Consider the following 6382-nt stretch of genomic DNA (forward strand, 5'->3'; position numbering starts at 1 on the left):
CGTTGTGATTCTAGCTGTACCGCCAGATGTTTCCACGTCATTAACATTTCACAGAATTATTATTATTTTATGTTCTGTGCTCCTCTGCAATTATAAGCTGAGAGTGCAAGTCCAGGAGAGAAGCGCAGGGATTACCAACTATCTATTATCCTGTGGCTACCATTATCCTATTAAAATGTGGGAACCGATCCAGCTGAAGAAGGTGTTTACAAGTGATGTGAGGGTAAGGTGGTAGAGTAACCCTCTAGTTACTGTGTTCATGAGCCTCAGTTCCTCCCAAGGGTGCAGCTATCTTCCTTCACCCCCCCCCCCCCATCCCCTTATTCCTTCACTATGTGTCAGTCTGATGTCTTGCAGCTGGCTGCTGGACCTGCGCCACAGGCTGCTCCAGAACCTTGCGGATGGAAACTGAGACCATAGAGGAGGATGGGGAGACACTGGGGGCGGACTGAACATTCCAAATCTATCTACTGTCTTCAGAAGAATAATGGACTTCAGAAGGACCTGGACAATATGACTCATCCCGAGATTGTTTTATGGCAAATTTGGATAATCTGCAGAGTTTCTTTTAGTTGTTAACCACTTGTGTACAGACACAAAATCCTATAGGGTCTTGTTCCAATAAGTAAACATGTTGAGGCTGAGCTCACATCTGTGACGTAGTGTGAATTTTACATTTTTTGAAAGCCAACATCAAGGGAAGAATATTGTAACTCCCGTCACAGTTTTACATTGAATGGGGGACCCAGAGTCACAATATTCCCACTCTAATGGTGGTCCTGACGATCACCAATGGCAGATTATAAAATAGGTGATTCGGTCAGCCACCCAAGGTCTGAGTATCCCAGGAGCAACTGAATCACCCAGCAGAAGTACAGACCTCCCAAATGCCATTGGCACGTCCACATTTATGAATCCTGCTGTTTAGTTTTATTTATTTAGTTGTAAATGGTCACAGATGATAGATAGATGGCATTATACTCCCTAAGCTTTTCCAATCCTGGGTCGTAGTGGTCGGGCTGGGCTGTGATAACACAGTACAGTGCCGGCACCAGCAGGTCCCAATGTCCTGCAATTTTTTTCTGATGTTGCATCCCCAAATTCCCAGCTGTCCTCAGACAGAGGAAACCTAAATGGTCAACTCAAACTCTAAAGTTCTCTACTGTCCCAGAGAAAAATCTCCCCTGATATGTTTCCTGGCATCATCAGGTTTTTAGGTCTTCAGAAAGGGGAGGAGCTACAGCTATTATTTACAGATATAGGAAGGAACACATGCAGGTACTTTTGTCAAGTACCCTTATACTCATAAAATATACTGATTGAGGTTAACATAAATGTTTTGCATACATTCATACACTACTATAAAATATTTTTCATTGGGTCACAGCTTTTATACCTTAGAGGGGTTGGCCACTCTTTTACAAAGTTTGCACATGTGTCTTTACTGCCATAATATAACCTTGATAATAAACCCTGAATGGTAATCAAGTAATTTAACATTCCTGCTTTTTGTGCTGTGTGATTTTTTGTTTACATGTCTGATGAATAGGAGGGGCTGCAGCAGGATATTATCACTCATCCTGCTCCCCCTCCCTCTTCCTATTTCTTAGTCAGTGAGACAGACTGTGAGAGAGAGACACAATGGAAGACGCCATGAGGACAGGATGGAGCACTGAGAGACATGAAGTTTTCTATATATGTATAGGGCAGTGTGGTGAGAACAGGGAAATGCTGAGGCAAAGGTACAGGTACATGCAGAGACATGTTTAATGGAACAGATTTATTTAAAAGTGGCCATTCCCTTTAATGATAAGTGATGTAGATGAATGGCCCTCGTTAAGGCTCACCTTCTTCTCACAGAATTTATGCATTTTGTATCTTATTTGCGACTTTTTGAAAGAAAAATCCCAGACACAAGTAGAAAATAAGAACATTTATTAAAAGGCCAAAGCCATTTTAATGAATCTGACGGGCAGTGGACAGATATAGAACTGTCACAAGGAGCCGCCTAATGATAAATCTTGCCTGTCACTATTATTGTAACATTTAACATTTTGTAGTTTCTTATTATCATGGGGTCTAATGATTTCTCCAATCAAGATGTGAACAAAACCTAAAACAGTGATGGCGAACCTTTTAGAGACCGAGTGCCCAAACTACGACCAAAATCCACTTATTTACTGTGAAGTGCCAGTATTTTAAGCAGTAACTTATTACTACGTTTTCTTCCACATCTTTCAATCGTATCAGCCCCTGAGGCCACCAATACAGTTGAAAGAAAGAGGGTCTCTCTGTAGAGGAAGATTGGTGGGTCCAGCAGGATGACCTCCAAAGATGACGCAGTTCTGTCAACACCACCTCCCTTTTCCTGCCGTTCCAAACAGCCAATAAAGTGTCTCTTTAAAATAGCGCTGAGAGCATCATCTGAGAGCAAGTTGCCTGGGACCGCAGGAGGATTTGGTCTGTCCTGTGGTGATGGCCTGAGTGCCCACAGAAAGGGCTCTGAGTGCCACCTCTGGCACCCGTGCCATAGGTTCGCCATCACTGACCTAAAACGTAATTCCTGGTGAGGTTTGAATCCTGAACAATGAGGGATGTTTATCATACGCCAGCACTCGTATGACTCGCACTGGCCCACTCCCAGACGGCCACACCCTCCACTCAGCCACCCCCCCCCCCTTCACGCCCCTTCATGCCCCACTGGTGTGAAAGTGGCTGAGAGGGCTAAATAATTGCAAGTGCTAGCAATACGCTAGCATTTGGGATTATTTCAGGGCTTCTACGTCACTGATGTGCAGAGGCCTTGATTAATATGCCCCTATGTGTATATTGCTAGTAGTGACAAGATTGTAAAAAGTAAAGTTATAATCCAGTTCTGAAGCTCTTGCAAGGACTGTGGATGGGGCTTTCTGCTCTCTGCACTGTCCTGCTCCCAAACCCCTTCTTTCTACCATGAAGTAGGAGCTGTATAAGGATTTAGTTTGATACTTACAGCAGTCACTCAGAGCAGAGGGGAGGGGCTGTGGAACAGTTCACTGCATAAGAACAGAAAGCTCTTCAGGCTAAAAGACCCATTCAGAGCACTTGCAGGATCTGCAAAACCTGGATTAAAAGTTCATTTTTAATTTTTACTGCTCTTTACTACACACACAAAGGAACGATTAAATAGCACTCCACGGCCTATACCTAGCAATGCCTGCAGTATATTATTGCTAAAACTGATGACAGATTCTCTTTAACCTTTTAGATATTTTTGCTCTTCTGTGGGAAGAGAATTTTATAGTGAATAGGATTCTCTGAACATTTTGCTGTAAAGTGACTTTAGAATGAAGAATTATAATAAAAGGTTTTTTCATTTTGCGCTGGCAGGACCAGGCTCAAGTTTCTTTCACAGGAGGATTTTACCCATTAGTGCACAGCCGTGATAAAAGTTAAATGATATAGAATTTGATTGTATATACTATGGCATCTGCTTCCAGTTATTGATCAGATAGTAATTGTTTGTGACATGTGCTTTGATGTTAATCCCCCTGTAAAGTATACTATGCTAAACGTGATAAAAGTTTTATTGATTCTAGACCCACTTTTAATGCCCTTGCAAATGTTTATACCAATAGAATGAATGCAAACCATATGGGATTAGATATGGAGCATCATTAAATGTCAGCCAAAATATTTTTTATTTCTAGATAAAGGATGTGCTGGACAAAATGTAAAAAATAGGACTCATTGGGGGACATGTATCTTTATTTTGACTATTTTTTTCTTTTCTTTTTGCACATTTTTATATTTTTTGCGCCTTTTTGGGAGTATTTGCCCTTTTTATCTGCCTACGTCAGGGTTTTAAGCATTTCACTGTTGTGTGTGTCTGTTTTCAAAAAAAGTGAGTAAACTCAAACCACAGAAAAAAAACTGACATGTCCTTATGTATCTCACACAAAGAAATTTGTTTTAATCTTTATGACTTTTTCTTTTTATTGTGACCAAAAGAGTAAGACCCTAGAAGTCAAAGAGGGCAGACCTTCTTTTTCTTATACTTCAACTGAATGTATCCATATAAATATGTAAAATATAATAACAGATTAATATATAAAGTAGTCATGTAGACCCTAAGTCGTCTCTTCTTGATACTTAATAAAATTAATACATTTGATCTTTTTAATAACTGAGACCCTCCATACCTCTTATCATACCTTGGAGCCCAGAACTGGATGGCATATTCCAGGTGAGGCCGGACCAGTGCCTTGTACAGTGGTAATATTACATCCCTATCCTGAGAGTCCATGCCATTGTTGATACATGACAAGATCTTGCTGGCTTTAGAGGCAGCTGATTGACATTTCCTGCTGTTATTTAATTTATGATCCACTATTACACCCAGGTCCTTCTCAACAAGAGACTTTACTCCCCCAAGGACATTGTTGTATGCCGATTATTAGTCTCTGGTGTCATCTGCAAAAATACTCTCAGGCTATTAATCCCTTCTTCTATATCATTACTAAACACGTTAAATAATAGTGGGATGAGCACAGAGCCCTGCGGTACACCACTCATAACTGGTGACCATTCTGAGTAGGAATCATCGACCACAACTCTCTGGATACGATCCTTCAGTCAGTTTTCAATCCAACCACAGATTGTATTTTCAACACCAATGGACCTTATTTCATTCATTTGGTCACATGTGGGATGGTGTTGTATGCCTTTGCAAAGTCCAAGAACACCATGGGGGAATTCATTAAGACTGGCATTTAGAACTCTAGTCTTAACCCCCCTTCCCCCGCTGGCTTCCTGCAGAACTGTTCACTATGAGGCGCTAGCCTCTTACTAAATATGGGCTCAAACATATCTGTAGACCAGATCGGAACTGGCAGAATTTTTGCTCATACTAAATGTGATTCCCACCCTGGTCTGCTGCACTCACTGCCTGGCTGGAAGAGGGAGATTCACGTGGGCTCTCCACCCCCAATATCCACAGCAGCTCCTATCCCTAGTCATCTGCTCACCTCTTCATAAAACAAATCAGTTTCGCTTGACAACTTGCGTCTCAATAAAACCATTTTAGCTATCACTTATTATACTATTTGATGCTACATACTCCTTTATTTTTCTATCAAAGAAAGTCTGTAATTGCGTGGTGAACACCTACAGCCCTATTTGAAAAATTGGCACCACATTTGCCTTGCCCCAGTCATTTGGCACAGTAACTATGGAATCCATTAAAAATTTTAGCCATCAGGTGACCCTGGTTGAGACATCTATTAAAAATGCAATCGATACTGCTTTCATCATACTATATATACTTGAGTATAGGCCGAGTTTTTCAGCACAAAAAATGTGCTGAAAAACTCAAACTCAGTTTATACTCGAGTCAAGAAAAAAAAAAGGTCAAAACTCACCTTTCCAGTGCCCCCCGCAGTTCTTCTCTTCTTTGGTCCGGCCACCGCTGTCATCATATTGTGTGCCGGCCGCCGCACACTCTGATTTCAAGTGTAAAATGAAATTAATATAATCTTGATGGCTTCTTGTAATGTTTTAAATCTTAGGCCTCAGATAGAATGTAAAAAGCTGTACCACCACAGGATTTCATATTCTGTTATTTCACCTTTTACTTGAACCCAAAAAAAAGACTGCAAAACATACTGAGCCCTAAGGCCTTCCCTAAATAATTATGGTGTAAGCGTTTTAACTTTACAGAGCCAAATAAATTTGGCATGCCACATGCCAGGGTAAGGTGTCAGATGCCAGTATAGACTGGAAATGCAGGCAGTTTATATATGACTTACAGCTATAGAAGAGCAGGGAACAATAGAGTGTTTTGTCATTTGGAGCAGAGTAGTACATAAGAAAGGCCCCCCTAGACATAACTGCAGTAAAGCGGGATGCTCTTTAATGCCATTGTTGTAGATTCCCTATTCTAACATTTAGAAAGGAGCCCCTAAACATATCTTTGCTTGACAACCAGTAAATGCCCCTGGATGGTGATATCCGGCAAGTCTGTGACAAAGATTTTTTTTGTCAAACACAAGCTCCAACCCCAATATCTGTTAAGGCAATCCTACAAGTTCAATGGAAAGCCTCTGGGTGCCCAGGCAGGGGGAAGCTAAAAAAGTAAAATGTACTAACCCTGCTTTGGTGTACTTTGCAGCACTCAAGTGACTTGTGGTCCATTTAGGAGTATAAATGGTGAAACTGGTGGCGGAGCCACTGGTACAGGAACGTACATATTATTTTTTAGACTCCCCCTTCCCAGTCGCCCAGTGAAGCTTTGCTTATGCTTATTCATCATGAGGAAAGAACATTATGCAATCCTGACATCTCAGGACTTCAGCCAGGTTAAAGTTTGGGTGGAAATGGTTCTTCCAAAAGTACAATGTACCAA

The sequence above is a fragment of the Engystomops pustulosus genome, chromosome 8 (assembly GCF_040894005.1).
Source record: "Engystomops pustulosus chromosome 8, aEngPut4.maternal, whole genome shotgun sequence".
Lineage (NCBI taxonomy): Eukaryota > Metazoa > Chordata > Amphibia > Anura > Leptodactylidae > Engystomops > Engystomops pustulosus.